This window comes from Oncorhynchus masou, chromosome 5 (genome assembly GCF_036934945.1).
Source record: "Oncorhynchus masou masou isolate Uvic2021 chromosome 5, UVic_Omas_1.1, whole genome shotgun sequence".
In the NCBI taxonomy this organism is placed as follows: Eukaryota; Metazoa; Chordata; class Actinopteri; order Salmoniformes; family Salmonidae; genus Oncorhynchus; species Oncorhynchus masou.
Window position 1 is genome coordinate 63,135,495 of NC_088216.1, and position 17,339 is coordinate 63,152,833.

Here is a 17,339-nt window from a genome sequence, read left to right on the forward strand (position 1 = left end):
AAGTGGGGGTTTATTTTATCGTCTCCGAATTCTCAGAAGGCAGCCCGCTCTCCAGCCTCCCTTTCTTCACCTCCTCTTCACGCAGATCACTGGGGTCAGAGGGCCTGTTCCCGAGGGAGCTGTATATATCCTCCGCCTCGGGCTCGTCAGAGTCGTGAAAGAACAAAAAGGATTCTGCTAGTCCGTGGTGAGTAATCTCAGTCCTGATGTCTAGAAGTTATTTTCGGTCATAAGAGACAGTAGTGGCAACATTATGTACTAAATTAGTTTTTAAAAAACAAGTTACAAACAACACAGATAAACAAACAAACAAAAAACAATTGGTTGGGGGCACGTAAATCGTCTGCCTTCTGCTCCGGCGCCATCGTATTATCAGAATTGTAATTTTAATATCGTAAAACAATTCCTTTTTTTCTCCAATCTTTTTCAAGAAACATTGAGCATCTATAGACAAATTGTAGTGTAAAAGCAGGTGAGCTGTTTGTACTATTCTTGGTAACTTTCTGGTGTTTTGAGGTGGAAAACTGAGTGAGTAAGGCATAACAAGTCAACCCTGTTGTAACTCATAGATAGACAGGCTATTTTTGTGAAGCTTGCATTCAATTGCCCCTCCCTATTGCACACAATAAGATTCCAATTTCTTCTGTCACATAGAGATGTATGGCTGATTTAAGATTAAACTGTCAACCCTGTTATCGTCAACCCTGTTACGGTCAACCCTGTTATGGTCAACCCTGTTGATATATTTGGCACTTATTAGGAACTTCCTATAGCATTTTTTTTAATGGGAAAATTTGTTTTTTATTAAGTTGAACATTTGTTCTTTATGGCAGAATGTTAAATCACCGAGTTACACATCTCAAAAAGGCATCAAATTGGTGGAACGACCCACATACGGACACAGACACAGACAAGAACAGCAGGACATACTGTTGGAACTACAATACATTAAACAGAGAGTGTTGTACTCACCATACTGACAACTGGGCCCATTGAAGCCAGCAGGACAGTCACAAACCTGGGAGCTGGAGCGGGAGCTCTCCCGACACTGGCCCCCGTTGAAGCACACGCCGTAGCTACACACAGCTGGAGGATGGCACCGGGACGGGATGGATGGGGTAGCAGACGGAGAGAAAGAAAGAGGAGAAGAGATAAGAGGAGCAGAAGCACCTGGCTGCTGTCACAGAATGTCAACATCTGCAGTGGGACGGTTTTACCTATCAGGGCCTCTTCAGTTCCCTGTTAACATCTGATTGAGAGGGACCTTGATGTTCCTGCTGTTACATTAACCACGCTAACAGGGCTCCCTCCTCCAGTTGGCTCTCTTCAAGGAGGAGAGTGGCTTTCAGGCACATTACTAGATTTAAAAAAGTAATCAATGTTTTTGGGAGAAAATGAATCAGCTGGGATAGTTTAACGCTGAGTGAAAGAAATAGACTGCATCTCTGCTAAGGACATAGTCAACCCCCCACCCCCATGGTCACATAGCAATCTGCTCTGAAACTGAATTATATGGCCCATGTCTCCACACACACAAAGATCATGCATCCAGTACTATTAGCATGAGGTGAGGCAGAGAGTCACAGGGTGTGGGGCATCAATCTAGGAGAGAGACAGCCCTATCTGGCTAAATCCCCAGAGTCGAACAACTTGTCTTGTTTAGGCGTGTGAAATCCGTGAAATTGGAATAAACAAACACCTCAAACCACTAGGTAGCCTACACCACATGAATCCAGCACATAGGTGTAGGCATCGCATTCTATACACTCATATAACTCACATCCTCTCTCGCCTTCACCTCCAAGCTATTGTGTGTGTGTGTGTGTGTGTAGGATCTCTGTACACTGCACAGCAAGGTACAGGAGAGCAAGCCAAGCCTCATGTTTCGCTCCATTAAGAAGGGTGCAGTCTACAGTGTGACGGCTACAGAGTACCAGCGGATTGACGCTTGTGTTTGCACACACCCATGTTGGCACTAGCAGTACTAAGGCTCAGGGAGAGGAGATGTACGGAACACCTAATCATGGCAGGAATGCCCGCTCTTCTCCAAGGCGATTAGACAGGAACCTCTCAAAAGATGTAGCTTCTGCCAGATCTGCATTTTTCTGCTAATCTAATCCGATCGGCAGCTGCATGACCAATTCCCACTCCCAGTCCTTTTTGGGGCCATATATGGGCCACATATGTGCCTGTTATTATTAATAACGACATGCCAACCAAAGATCTGAGGTGGTGTGCAGTTCAACATGGGCAATAAAAATGAGTGACAAGATATACTACCAACAAATCAGTGTACTTTTTTAAACTACAGCAAAAGGAGAAAATAGTTGGGCAGTCTGTAAATGCCTTCCTCGAAAACGATTAAAAACAAATTATTTTTCCCTTCAACATTCTGCCTAAGGAAATGACCAATATGTCTGTGTTACTCATGATCTCAACAGGTGTTTTTTCTCTAGCTATATGTGTCATCTGTCATGGTAACAGCAGCTCCTCTCAATGCTAGACAGCTTCATAATGAACAGCTATTCATCTCACAGGTGGGTTACATCAGCATGAGAGGAGACAGATGGGAAAATTGGAAAATAGAGCCATTGATATAAAGAAAACTAGAGAAGGACCGATAATGTTCTGTTATAGTCTACGGGTCCTTCTTTATCGGCTTTGCCCATAGTCCCTCTACATAGCAAAACATCTGCTATGCCAGCCGCCACTCACCGGCTGAGCACTGCATAATGTCGAGGAATGTCTACTTGGCAAAATCATCAGCAAGCAGTAAGATACTGGAGCTCATTCTACAACAGAAATGTGCTGTATTGAGAAATGAGTCAACTGACACAGTGACCAAAATCTAACCTACATTGCAAATATGAGTTGAATTCACTAATAATAAGGCTTGTGGCGACGTCAGAGGAGATGATTATCGTAATAGGGAAAGAAGGAAGTGTTACAAATGCCTAAATAAAGGTTGACAATAGGTAAAGCTACCTAAGAATCTTCCTGCATGTTTATGGACCAAGAAAGCTGTAGATCAGTGTGCGCGTGTTCTCACTTCTCAAACTATGGGCAGATTTGAGTCAGACAGAATGTGCATCATTGTTTCAATATTCTTTCCTACCCTCGCTCTCCTTGTTAGATATTATGTACATTTATGGATTGGTAGCAAATGTCATCGCCATTGATATAGTTATCATAGTAGAAGTAAACAGCAACAAATGATATGAGCAATAGAGAGAGATGTGAAAAGGATCAGAGTTACGGCCTCGCTCTATCAAATCATAGCAGTAGGATCAATTTACAACCCGCCCATTTCTTGCCAGATGGCTGAACTAGCCAATTGAGTTGTTTTGATTTTCCACCTGGCAGCTGAGTTGTTTAGAAATGCATCCCGACAGCTGAAAAAAAAATTTTTTTCACAAATCATGACGTTACATTGGACCCATTTGCATTGAACATACGTTCTTTTATATTCTCAAACTAACAGAAGTGCCTATCAGGTGCAGAGGCATGGCCCAGGCCCCTGCCCCTGGGGAGCAGGGCCTCCCCAATCAGACTAAGCATATCCAATGTTTATGCTAGTTACTTATCAGTGTTCCAAAAGGGACATTATTTGTCCTTTTTAACATGCAAACACCATCAAAGACAGTACAAGTCAAAAGTTTGGACACGCCTACTCATTCAAGGGTTTTTCTTTATTTTGACTATTTTCTACATTGTAGAATAATAGTGAAGACATCAAACTATGAAATAACACATATTGAATCATGCAGTAATCAAAAAAGTGTTAAACACATCAAAATATATTTTATATTTGAGATTCTTCAAATAGCCACCCTTTGCCTCGATGACAGCTTTGCACACTCTTGTCATTAGAGGCAGGTTGCTTAGTGGTTAGAGTGTTGGACTAGTATCCGAAAGGTTACAAGATCGAATCCCCAAGCAGACAAGGTACAAATCAGTTGTTATAAAACTGCACATTTAGCTATAAACCCGTCACTGAGAAGAAATTATATGTGTCATTGCCAGGGGGGGGGCAGAATCATTTCAGTCCTCTCTCTCAACAGCTCCAGAAGAATCTCTGGATTGTGAGGCAAAGTCTAAACATCTTGACGTCCTCCTGGCCCTGTGCTCAGACACCTGGTCAGCTCTGTGTCTGGGAGCAGCAGTCCACAAGTCCCCTCAGACCTCACTTAACAATACCCAACACAGTTCCAACACAACCCCCTCCGCCCTCAATCAACTAAGTAGTTTTTTTGGGTATCTGTACTTGACTTTATTTAGATTTTTAACAACTTTTACTTTTACTTCATTACTTTCCTCAAGACAATTATGTTATTTTTACTGCATACATTTTCCCTGACACCCAAAAGTACTCATTACATTTTGAATGCTTAGCAGAACATTAAAATGGTCCATTTCACACTCCACCCTCACTCAACAAATACCTAACATCAGTGCGTTTGGAGGGTATTCATACCCCTTGACTTTTTCCACATTTTGTTACATTATAGCCTTATTCTAAAATTGATTAAATAGTTTTTTGCCCACATCAATCTACACACAATACCCCATTATAACAAAGCAACATTTTTTTGCAAATGTACACTACCGGTCAAAAGTTTCAGAACACCTCCTTATTCAAAGGTTTTTCTTTTTTTTTCACTTTATTCTACATTGTAGAATTATAGTGAAGACATAACTATGAAATAACACATAGAGCTGACCGGGGCGGCAGGGTAGCCTAGTGGTTAGAGCGTTGGACTAGTAACCGGAAGGTTGCAAGTTCAAACCTCCAAGCTGTCGTTCTGCCGCTGAACAGGCAGTTAAACCCACTGTTCCTAGGCCGTCATTGAAAATAAGAATTTGTTCTTAACTGACTTGCCTAGTTAAATAAAGGTAAAATTTAAAAAATGAGGTAACCAAAAAAGTGTTTAAAAAAATCCAAATATATTTGAGATTGTTTAAATAGCCACCCTTTGCCTTGATGACAGCTTTGCACACTCTTGGCATTCTCTCAACCAGCTTCATGACGTAATAACCTGGAATGCATTTCAATGAAAAGGTGTGCCTTCTTAAAAGTTAATTTGTGGAATTTCTTTCCTTCTTAATGCGTTTGAGCCAATCAGTTGTGTTGAGACAAGGCAGGGGGGTAATACCAAGCATATTATGGCAAGAACAGCTCAAATAAGCAAAGAGAAATGACAGTCCATCATTACTTTAAGACATGAAGGTCAGTCAATAAGGAACATTTCAAGAACTTTGAAAGTTTCTTCAAGTGCAGTCGCAAAAACCATCAAGCGCTATGATTAAACTGGCTCTCATGAAGACCGCAACAGGAATGGGAGACCCAGAGTTACCTCTGCTGCAGAAGATAAGTTTATTAGAGTTACCAGCCTCAGAAATTGCAACCCAAATAAATGCTTCACAGAGTTCAAGTAACAGACACATCGCAACATCAACTGTTTAGAGGAGTCAGGCCTTCATGGTCGAATTGATGCAAAGAAACCACAACTAAAGGACACCAATAAGAAGAAGAGACTTGCTTGGGCCAAGAAACACAAGCAATCGACATTAGACCAGTGGAAATTTGTAATTTGGTCTGGAGACCATATTGGAGATTTTTGGTTCTAATCGCCGTGTCTTTGTGAGATGCGGTTTTGGTGAACGGATGATCTCCACATTTGTATTTCCCACCGAAAAGCAGGAAGGCTTTATTTTGCTACATTGTAAATACTTCTCCACCATGGCCTATTTATTGCCTTACCTCCCCTATCCTACCTCATTTGCACATTTGCACTTGTTCTACTGTACGTTTGTTTATTCCATGTGTAACTCTGTGTTGTTGTAAGTGTCGAAATGCTTCGCTTTATCTTGGCCAGGTCGCAGTTGCAAATGAGAACTTGTTTTCAACTAGCCTACCTGGTTAAATAAAGGTGAAATAAAACAAATAAAATAAAAGGAGGAGGTGTATCACAGCATTCTGCAGTGATACAAAACTACATCTGCTTTGGGCTTAGTGGGACTATCATTTGTTTTTCAACAGGATAATGACCCAACACATCTCCAGGCTGTGTAAGGGCTATTAGACCAAGAAGGAGAGTGATGGAGTGCTGCATCAGATGACCTGGCCAGCACAATGATGAGTTGGACCACAGAGTGAAGGGAAAGTAGCCAACAAGTGCACAGCACATTTGGGAACTCCTTCCTGACTGTTGTAAAAACATTCCAGGTGAAGCTGGTTGAGAGAATATCAAGAGTGTGCAAAGCTGTCATCAATGAAAAGGGTGGCTAGTTGAAGAATCTCAAATATAAAATATATTTTGATTTGTTTAAAACTTATTTTTTTACTACATGATTCCATATGTGTTATTTCATAGTTTCGATGTCATCACTATTATTCTACAATGTAGAAAATAGTCAAAATAAAGAAAAGCCCTTGAATGAGTAGGTGTTCTAAAACTCGGTAGTGTAATAAAAGTAAAAACTGAAATATCACATTTTCATAAGTATTCACACTCTTTACTCAGTACTTTGTTGAAGCACCTTTGGCAGTGATTACAGCCTCGAGTCTTCTTGGGTATGACACTACAAACTAGGGCACACCTGTATTTGGTGAGTTTCTTCCATTCTTCTCTGCAGATCCTCTCAAGCCCTGTCAGATTGGATGGGGAGTGTTGCTGCACAGCTATTTTCAGGTCTCTCCAGAGATGTTCAATCGGGTTCAATTCCGGGCTCTGGCTGGGCCACTCAAGGAAATTCAGAGACTTGTCCCGAAGCCACTCCTGCTTTGTCTTGGCTGTGTTCTTAGGGTTGTTGTCCTGTTGGAAGGTGAACCTTTGTTCCAGTCTGAGGTCCTGACCACTCTGGAGCTGGTTTTCATCAAGGATCTCTCTGTACTTTTCTCAGTTCACCTTACCCTCAATCCTGACTAGTCTCCCTGCTGCTGAAAAACATCCCCACAGAATGACAGTATCACCACCATGCTTCACCGTAGGGATGATGCCAGGTTTCCTCCAGACGTGACGCTTGGCATTCAGGCCAAAGAGTCCCATCTTGGTTTTATCAAACCAGACCATGTGCCTTTTTGCAAACTCCAAGTGCCTTTTACTGAGGAGTGGCTTCCGTATGGCCACTCTACCATAAAGGACTGATTGGTGGAACTCTGTCAGAGTGACCATCGGGTTCTTGGTCACCTCCCTGACCAAGGCCCTTCTCCCCCAATTGATCAGTTTGGCCTGATGGCCAGCCCTAAGAAGAATCTTGGTGGTTCCAAACGTCTTCAATTTAAGAATGATGGAGGCCACTGTGTTCTTGGGGACCTTCAATGATGCAGAAATGTTTTGGTACCCTTCCCCAGATCTGTGCCTTGACACAATCCTGTCTCGGCGCTCCATGGACAATTCCTTCGCCTCATGGCTTGGTTTTTGCTCTGACATTCACTTACCACATGTGGACTCCAATCAAGTTGTAGAAACATCTCAAGGATGATCAATGGAAACGGGATGCACCTGAGCTCAATTTCGAGTAGTAAAGGGTCTGAATACTTATGTAAATTAGGTATTTCTGCCTTTTATTTTTAATACATTTGCAAAGAAAATCAAAAAAACCTGTTTTCACTTTGTCATTATGGGGTTGTGCATAGATTGATGAGGATTTTAGAATAAGGCTGTAACCTAACAAAAAAGGTTAAGGGGTCTGAATACTTTGCAAATGCACTGTATACAGCTTTGTGTTCCCAAATACAGCTGATCAACTGATGCAAATTCATCAGAACAACAACATTATTAACAGCTGTGAAAGATCATCAGAAGTAGCCTTTTTCCAATGCAATTAAAAACCACTGGCAAGGAAGCGAGGAGTCAAACCATCCTGAAGTTTTCAATATGTCACAAGTGACAAACAAGACGCTTGTCCCTTTCCCCCCTCCAAGGTGAGAAATTAACTTCTTGCCAGCTAACTATGGAGAGCATTTTCCCGCTGCCCGCTCTCCACCCTTACACTGCTTAATCTCCCTTGAAATAATTCCTTAACTTGCCGTGCAGCACGGCAAATGGCGTAACACTCACTCTCATCTTTCTCTGTGATTGCCTCCACTCTGTTACAAAGACACCTTGTCTGAGGGGATTAGCTGCTTCCACAGAGAAACAAAGATAGGTCAAAGAGTCGCACTGCCACCGGACGGACACTGGAGTCCAAGGAGCAGGTGTCACCAGCTCAGCCTCTGACATGGCCTCCACATCCTAACAGAAGCAGTGTATCTTTATAGTCAATGATGAGGGTCTGTTTGTTTAGGTTGTGTCCATATGTTTAACCCCAGATTGAGAGACAGAGGGAGCAGATTTACAGTAATTCGTAGGCATTTTAGTTATATATAAAAAAATATTTTATTTATTTAACTAGGCAAATCAGTTAAGAACAAATTCTTATTTACAATGATGGCATACCAGGGAACAGTAGGTTAACTGCCTTGTTCAGGGGCAGAATCACAGATTTTTACCTTGTCAGCTCAGGGATTCGATCCAACAACCTTGCGGTTACTGGCCCAACGCTCTAACCACTAGGCTACCTGCCTCATAAAAGCGCCACCCTGCCATCTCTGTTTGTGTTAGTAATTGGTACACACAGAGAATAGCACTATAGTTTGAGGCAGCAAATCATGTTTTGCTCTGCAGAGGATTGTATAAAATCAAAGGGCAGCACTGTCAGAAGGTCCTCGTCATCAGAACAACGTTAAATACCCCTGAAGAATGGTTTCAGGGACATTCCAAAAATGTATATTTCAAGCCTGTCTCCTAAATCCCGTGTCTTAGTATGTAATGTTGATGGATGTATCTGAATGGGGATATCCCTGAAGGTAGGATACACACATTTCCATGTGCAGTGGGAGGATGTGGGTGGGAACCTGGTGGCTAAACTGAATTACTCAAAATGTCTCCCTGTCTGGCAGTGTTGGGCACAGATAAGATAACAAGTAGTAGATACATGGGTGGAGGACAATAGGAAGAGGATATTTGTGGTACATTTTACACTTTCCTGCTTTTCATACATAGTGTTTATCATGGACATGATACAATTAAATGAAAACATCCCAAGACAATGAGCTTGGCCTCTATGACTCGGAGACACCACGCCATGCCAGTCTGTTTTTGTATGTGCGTGTCTGTGAACAGAGACCTGGCCAGGTGGTGCCAGAATAACAACCTATCCCTCAACGTAACCAAGACAAAGGAGATGATTGTGGACTACAGGAAAAGGAGAACCAAGCATGCCCCCATTCTCATCGACGGGGCTGTAGTGGAGCAGGTTGAGAGCTTCAAGTTCCTTGGTGTCCACATCAACAACAAACTAGAATGGTCCAAACACACCAAGACAGTCGTGAAGAGGGCACGACAAAGCCTATCCCCCCTCAAGAAACTAAAAAGACTTGGCACGGGTCCTGCGATCTTCAAAATGTTCCACAGCTGCAACATCGAGAGCATCCTGACCGGTTACATCACTGCCTGGTACGGCAATTGCTCGGCCTCTGACCGCAAGGCACTACAGAGGGTAGTGCGTACAGCCCAGTAGATCACTGGGGCTAAGTTGCCTGCCATCCAGAACCTCTACACCAGGCGGTGTCAGAGGAAGGCCCTAAAAATTGTCAAAGACCCCAGCCACCCCAGTCATAGACTGTTCTCTTTACTACCGCATGGCAAGCGGTACTGGAGTCCCAAGTCTAGGACAAAAAGGCTTCTCAACAGTTTTTACCCCCCAAGCCATAAGACTCCTGAACAGGTAATCAAATGGCTACCCAGAGTATTTGCATTTCACTGTAAGGTTGTATTTGGTGCATGTGACAAATAAACTTTTTATTTTATTATATTTATCCCTGGGATGCAGTGTTTCTCCACACACACAAAGACCACCCATGGACAGCCACAGTCTCCTCGTCCCTCTGGTCCGGTACACGTGTACATCCGCTAGCCTGGTCCCTCCCGCCACAAAAGGGGGCCAGTTCCCATTCAGCAGTTAACGAGGGCGACAAACTGGTGGAGCCATTGTCCCTGCTCCTCTGCTCCTTACTCCCTGTCACAAAGCTCATTGTTGCCATCAATCAACATAACTGCCCGCTTCCACTCTTGACTGTCCCGGGCCATTCTCCAGCCAACTCGCTGGGGATGAACTCTTAGCTCATTGAATGGACCTTAGAATGGAGGAGAAGTGGAAGGAAGTCTCGAGAAGCACCATCAGCAAGTCAAGGACTCTTACCCTCAGGAAAGTCAGATAGTCATCAAGTCAATTGGTGCTTCTCAAAACACACAAAAATAAATATATTTCAATGGGTCACCTAAGCAACACTTTAGTTTTGAACCAAATGATGCATTTGCATGCACTTCCACATGCACATGAACAGTGGCAAATGGAATTCAGGCCAGTTAGAACACATGTCAGTGTGCACAGATGACCTTGTGGAAAAGGTTCCTATTGCGTGCACTGCCCCAGGATTCTCAGTCAAATCAGGCCTTTGCAACCAAAATGTTGGGTTTTATGGCATGTGCTGGACAAAAAGGATGTCTACTACAGTCTAAGAATCCCAGCAATGCCATGTCACAGGGATGCTTTGCAAGTAAAGCCCCACACTATCTTAAATCAGGATTAGAGGACAGGGAATAGAAAGACTAAGAATGGGGAGGAGGGGGAGGGACAGTGCAGAAGGAGGGAGCCGTGACAATAACCAGACATATTTCAAATGTTTTACCATTCTCAAGCCTTACATATGACCAAATAAGAGTATATCTTAGTAGAGGATGAGGGAGAACTCGACAAGAGGAGCCAGTAAGTCGGAAAATGCCCACAGCGAAAGTGAATAGCTGGACTGTAGATATGGCCGAGAGATGGGGAAACAAGAAGGACGATAGAAGAGAACCAAATGGAGGAGAGCGAGGGAGAGGGATAGAGGGAGAGGGTTGGAAAGGGGGCTGTTAGCATGGCTGCTCATCAATGTACAGGGCTGTTTCTCTACAGCATGATGTGACACTTCATTCCGCTCAACTGCCTCACAATAACAACATTAGCCTAATTAGCTAACACTCACTTTTTATTAGCGCACCACACACCACACACACACCACCTCCACAGAGACCTTACATGCGCCAGACACTAAATCCCTATTTTAATGCACGACATTCTCATTTCAATCTCTGGGGTTTTCAAAGGATTTACTAAAGCTGTACCTTTGCGGTCTCTGCTATAGAGCTGAGCTGTCTTCTTGGATGTCGTATGCACTGTTGAAAACAGTCCTATAGATTGAATTGCATTGAAGAACACCGGAGAAAACATAGGTCTAAGTGTGCAAGAGAGAGTAGGAGAGTGAGAGAGAGTGGATTGTGGTGTGAGGATCCTTTTATCCTGGTTCAATGGCTCAGAGTAAAGGGTGATTAGTTTGTCCCGTCTCAAAGTGCTGCCACGTCTTAAGTTACGGACATAAAAGCCCAGCCGTGTGTCGAAGAGAGCCGACATTGTCATGCAGAAGAAAAACAAAACCCTGCAACTTAGTGAGGGAGACACTGGGCAGCACTGGGGAATGCCTGTTAGGACGTTTCCTTCTGTGGTGTTTTAAAACAAACCAGAGCTCAGGGGTTGAGCAGACAGCCTAATGCTTCCCTGGATAATTTAATACTGTAACCTTTTAACAAGAGACAAAGAGGGCTTTGAGGAAAGCATGAGACCATAAGGAGACCCTGCTGAAAGGCACATCCAGGGGATCATCTCTCACCCCTGTCCCATCCCAGCCTCTTCCCACCACCCCCTGGCACAGACAGTAGCCTTCTCCACAGGCATGAGGGGAGGTGAGGCACACCACACAGGATGGTGCTGGGGCCTGGACACAGGGGATGGGTAGGTGGAGGTGGGAGCGTTCCTCTGGGCGGTGGTGGGGAATGAAAGTGATGTCTGGGCTGTTTACTAGGGGCTTTGTCAGGGGTGATGTCTAAGGTATGCAGGCTATGCGATGCGGATCAACGGCCGTAAAATCCCATCAAAGGGCCCTGCCAGGTCTCACTTGCGTGGGACTAAGCCTGTCCACACAGAGTTGAGCAGTTCAAGGCCCAGTAGCAGACTCAAACCCAGCCTTATGGACCAGTACTGACCCCAGCCTCAGCAGGAGACTCAGCCCCAGCCCACCCCAGTCTCAGTCCCAGTCCTGACTCCAGCCTCAGCCCTAGCTTCAGTCCCAGGCCCAACCTCAGCCCCACCCCAGTGTCAGCCCAGCCTCAGGCCCAGCCTCAGGCCCATCCCCATCTCCAGCCTCAGCCCAGTCCAGAGAAACTGTACTCTCCTGTTACGGTGGCACCTCAGCCCAGCAGATCCCTACAACACGTCTCTCCATTACCAAAGCAGAGGATTAGAGTGGGGGAGATTCTGTTTTGACTCATTGTATAGTTTTCTTCTTGACTCTTTTCTGTTCATTTGCAGGTAGTCTCTCTCCTCTGGGATAGGGTTGGAAGAATCAGTCTTTGCCAAAGTCCATGGTGCAAGCCTCTGACTTGTACCACCAGTTACTACCACTCCTCTGAGTCTGCTGATTGGGAATATGGTAGCATGACTATGAGTGTGAGCTGAGATTTAACTGTGGAGCTCCAACAAAACTGGGAACCAGTCAGCACATTGGAATTGGCCACCCAACTGAACAAAGAGGATTACCTGTCCAGCCAAACCCTCATTTCATTTTTTTGGCAGGTAGACACACCCACCATCTCAGGACACAAGGAGCCCTGCAGTGCCAAGTGTAGCTGAGCCAGAAGCAAAGGTGATTAGGTTTGGTGGTCAGTCAACACTTTAACATGTCTGTAAGTCCACTATCATCTTTGGCAGAATTTAAAACAAGACATTGCAATACAAAGCCGGTTTCAGCAAAAATTTCAACAGTAATTTATGAGCTTTCAAAATGACTTTACATATTGGCGCTTTCACTGGTCGGTTGTGAACGTCACAGTAACTGTTGCACTGATAGTGCTAAGTGATTAGTGCTTTTTATGGTTTTGGTTATTTTAAAAAAAAATCACGTTTTCTATTTATATTATTATTTGTTAACATTAAATGCATTACGAAATATGACCTTGAAATGATTTTAGAGCTTCTTAATTGAAATTACAAAGCCAAATATTGATGATATTCAATTGCCAAAACATTGAAAACATTCCATGGTCTCTAACAACACAGAACAAAGAAATGAATAAGAGCCCCATGATGTTACTGACTGATCATTACTGCTTAACACTTATTAACACTAATATATTCACATTACCTTACTTAAATAAAATATTTGAATTGTGTATATAATTTTTTATGGGGGACAACTTTATTATTTCATTTTTTAAGTCATCATCTCATCGCTGCTCAGGCAGTAGCAGCCAGCCAACCATCTAACATTACCTATGTGCTCCCCAATGAGCCAAGTGCCCCTTGTTAGCGAAAAGGGTACCCCGTGAGCATTAAGTTGCCACAGATGCCCATGCTGCAGAGCTGTCTGACGAAATCACTGTTTTAGTAGTTCTTCAAAAGTAGATAAAGTATACTTCCAAGACTGCTACAACTATTAATCGGGTAGAGATACCTCCAAGTACATCTTGACATTATGACTTCTTCCTGAATGCTCTCCCAACCACCCTCGGCTCCCGACCCAGAGCGATGGGTTTGACGTACCCTTCCTTCCTCTTACTAGCCTATGGAGTATCACCTCCACTCACGTGTAAGCAGGCGTCAATCCCGTAAAGATTGATTTACACTAATAAACATACAGTCGTGTCCAAAAGTTTTGAGAATGACACAAATATTGATTTTCACAAAGTTTGCTGTCTCAGTTTGTATGATGGTAATTTGCAAATACTCTAGAATGTTATGAAGAGTGATGTAAAGTCCCTCTTTGCCATGCAAATGAACTGAATCCCCCAAAAACATTTCCACTGCATTTCGGCCCTGCCACAAAAGGACCAGCTGACATCATGTCAATGATTCTCTCGTTAACATAGGTGTAAGTGTTGACGAGGACAAGGCTGGAGATCACTCTGTCATGCTGATAGAGTTCGAATAACAGACTGGAAGCTTCAAAAGGAGGGTGGTGCTTGGAATCATTTTCTTCCTGTGTTAAACATGGTTACCTGCAAGGAAACATGTGCCGTCGTCATTGCTTTGCACAAAAAGGGCTTCACAGGCAAGGATATTGCTGCCAGTAAGATTGCACCTAAATCAACCATTTATCGGATCATCAAGAACTTCAAGGAGAGCGGTTCAATTGTTGTGAAGAAGGCTTCAGGGCGCCCAAGAAATTCCAGCATGCGCAAGGACCGTCTCCTAAAGTTGATTCAGCTGTGGGATGGGGGCACCACCAGTACAGAGCTTGCTCAGGAATGGCAGCAGGCTGGTGTGAGTGCATCTGCACGCACAGTGAGGCGAAGACGTTTGGAGGATGGCCTGGTGTCAAGAAGGGCAGCAAAGAAGCCACTTCTCTCCAGGAAAAACATCAGGGACAGACTGATATTCTGCAAAAGGTACAGGGATTGGACTGCTGAGGACTGGGGTAAAGTCATTTTCTCTGATGAATCCCCTTTCCGATTGTTTGGGGCATCCGGAAAAAAAGCTTGTCCGGGAAAGACAAGGTGAGAGCTACCATCAGTCCTCTGTCATGCCAACAGTAAAGTATCCTGAGACCATTCATGTGTGGGGTTGCTTCTCAGCCAACGGAGTGGGCTCACTTACAATTTTGCCTAAGAACACAGCCATGCATAAAGAATGGTACCAACACATCCTCCGAGAGCAACTTCTCCCAACCATCCAGCAACAGTTTGGTGATGAACAATGCAAAAGTGATAACTAAGTGGCTTGGGGAACAAAACATCAATATTTTGGGTCCATGGCCAGGAAACTCCCCAGACCTTAATCCCATTGAGAACGTGTGGTCAATCCTCAAGAGGTGGGTGGACAAACAAAAATCCACAAATTCTGACAAACTCCAAGCATTGATTATGCAAGAATGGGCTGCCATCAGTCAGGATGAGGCCCAGAAGTTAATTGGCAGCATGCCAGGGCAGATTGCAGAGGTCTTGAAAAAGAAGGGTCAACACAGCAAATATTGACTCTTTGCATCAACTTTGTCATTGTCAATAAAAGCCTTTGACACTTATGAAATGCTAGGAATTATTCTTCTGTATTCCATAGTAACATCTGACAAAAATATCTAAGAGCGTCTGCTAAATGACTTAAATGTAAATGTAAATGACACTGAAGCAGCAAACTTTGTGGAAATTAATATTTGTGTCATTCTAAACACTTTTGGCCACGACTGTACACTGTCTGTATCCTGATAACGGTAACAATCACTCCCTCCCACATTAACAGAAGATCCCTCTCTGAAACACTAGATGGTTGTGATACTTTAACAACAGAAACCTCAGTAATATGAAGCAATAGAACACAAGGGAAAGACTTACGATACAAGCAGCCAGCCTCTCCGTTGAGTTGAGACCATCCAGGACAGCACTTATACACGGTCTGGAAGTCTTGTCTGTAGATTTGTTTATATGCTGTGTAGTATGCCGTCCTGTCATCAAGGAGACATAACATTATCAAAGGATACAAACTAGATAATATAAGGCTACACTATATAAAACACGTCTATACAATAATTAGAGGTTCAGATGTATGGCACAATGTCATGGTTGTTCTGTCTGTTCTTAGGGAGGGTGGAGAGGGTAGTCTGTTCTTAGGGGTTGGGTTTGCCATCCTGAGAGTGGGAGGGCTAGGTTGCTGATGAGGTTCAATGAGTAAGAAGGGAGAAAAAAAACTTCAGATCCACTACGATAATCACAGAACATTTCCCACTCTTTTAAGTCACATACAGTGTAATAATCAGGAAACATTTCCCAGTCTTTTAAGTCGTCCATTTCAATGTGCAAGACTGGTAGACTATACTTCAGAGTACGGTGTCTATCCCTGTAGTTTAGAAGCCCTCTCACGGCTACTAGTCATTATGCGTCATTTTGTTTACACCGTGTGATTAAGGGTTTGGCGACCTTCAAAGCTGCCTGCGTCTTTGTATTGTGGTAAATATATGGAGAAAGCGAGCCTCAATAGCACATTGAGAAACTCCCGAGAGGGTGAGTCAGGGGTAAGCCGCAGGACTCTTCCTCACAGGTATGTACCTGACCTTTGGAGATGCCTCGGCTAAATAGATAGGTTAGCTAGCCGTCCAGGAGAGCTGTGGCTATACCTTGCACTTAGTGCTATATGAGAGGCCTACAAGACCCTGATTAAAGAACAAAAGAGAGGGAAAAGGATAGGAGACAGAAAAGAGGAGAGAGATGTTGACTGAGATTTAGGGGGATAAGGATGGCACTCTTAAACAGCTTTGACATGATTTGATTACTGTTAAGACTGAGTCAGCAACAACTGCACAACACAGAATTATCCACAGGCAATACATGCAATATAGAACATAATGGCTATCTACAGAATAGCATTCCTGAAAAATTCCTCAGAACAAACATAGGAGTCATGAGTATGTGAAAGGCTGACAGGGATGATGGGTACAGAAGAGAAGGATAGAAAACTGGACAGGTGAATAACTAGTGTTGCTTTCGGAATGGATGGAGGAATACATGGATAAAAGAATGGATTGATTGATTGATGGATGGATGGATGAAGAGATGGCTGAATGAAAAGTAGGACTCACCTTCTCTCGTATCCCATGCACCAGTGCTGTCCTAGGCAGCCTTGCTTCCAGACCTTGACCATACGCGTGAAGGCCTGCACACACGGCTGCCTTTGGGCAACCAGCGTCACATCCCGCTCCACACACACGTTGGGCCTGAAAGAGGCCAGTGGCAAAAAACATTGAACAAATCAATATTCTGTCATATTCTGTCATTTTTTTGGTTTACAGTAAGAGGGTGTTATGAAGGATGAACCAGTAAAGATAAATGGACAAGGATTCCATAGGGGTTAATACTGTGTTGAGCTGCCTGTGCTGTCTGCTAAGACTTAAGGGGAATTCTCCATGCATTACTGTTTGACCCCTAAGACACTGCCTGCAGCAAGACATCAAACAAACATTCACTAAGACTTTACCTGATACTACAGTATATCAAAACATTGACCAAAGGAGAGCAGAATAACAAGATCATACAAACTGATTTGGACCTCTTGTTATTGAGTTTTATAAGCCAGGTGCCATAAGCCAGGTGCCATGAGTGTCATAGATCCCATCGTACCATATTCCCTGCATTGTAGTCTCTAAGACCATCTCAAGCTGCCATACTATCCCTCTAACATTAAGCAGTGTTTTGGTACCTCTCCAGTAGCAGAAA

General features: G+C 43.6%; 1 long non-coding RNA gene across 1 annotated transcript; it reads right to left on the bottom strand.

Moving 5' to 3' along the window:
- Nucleotides 1–1,004: 1,004 nt before the first annotated feature.
- Nucleotides 1,005–16,785, bottom strand: LOC135540064 (uncharacterized). The gene is made up of 3 exons (XR_010455702.1): nt 16,706–16,785; nt 15,465–15,574; nt 1,005–1,086 (listed from the first exon to the last, which is right to left on the bottom strand). It is a non-coding gene; the product is annotated as an uncharacterized LOC135540064 (long non-coding RNA).
- Nucleotides 16,786–17,339: the final 554 nt, after the last annotated feature.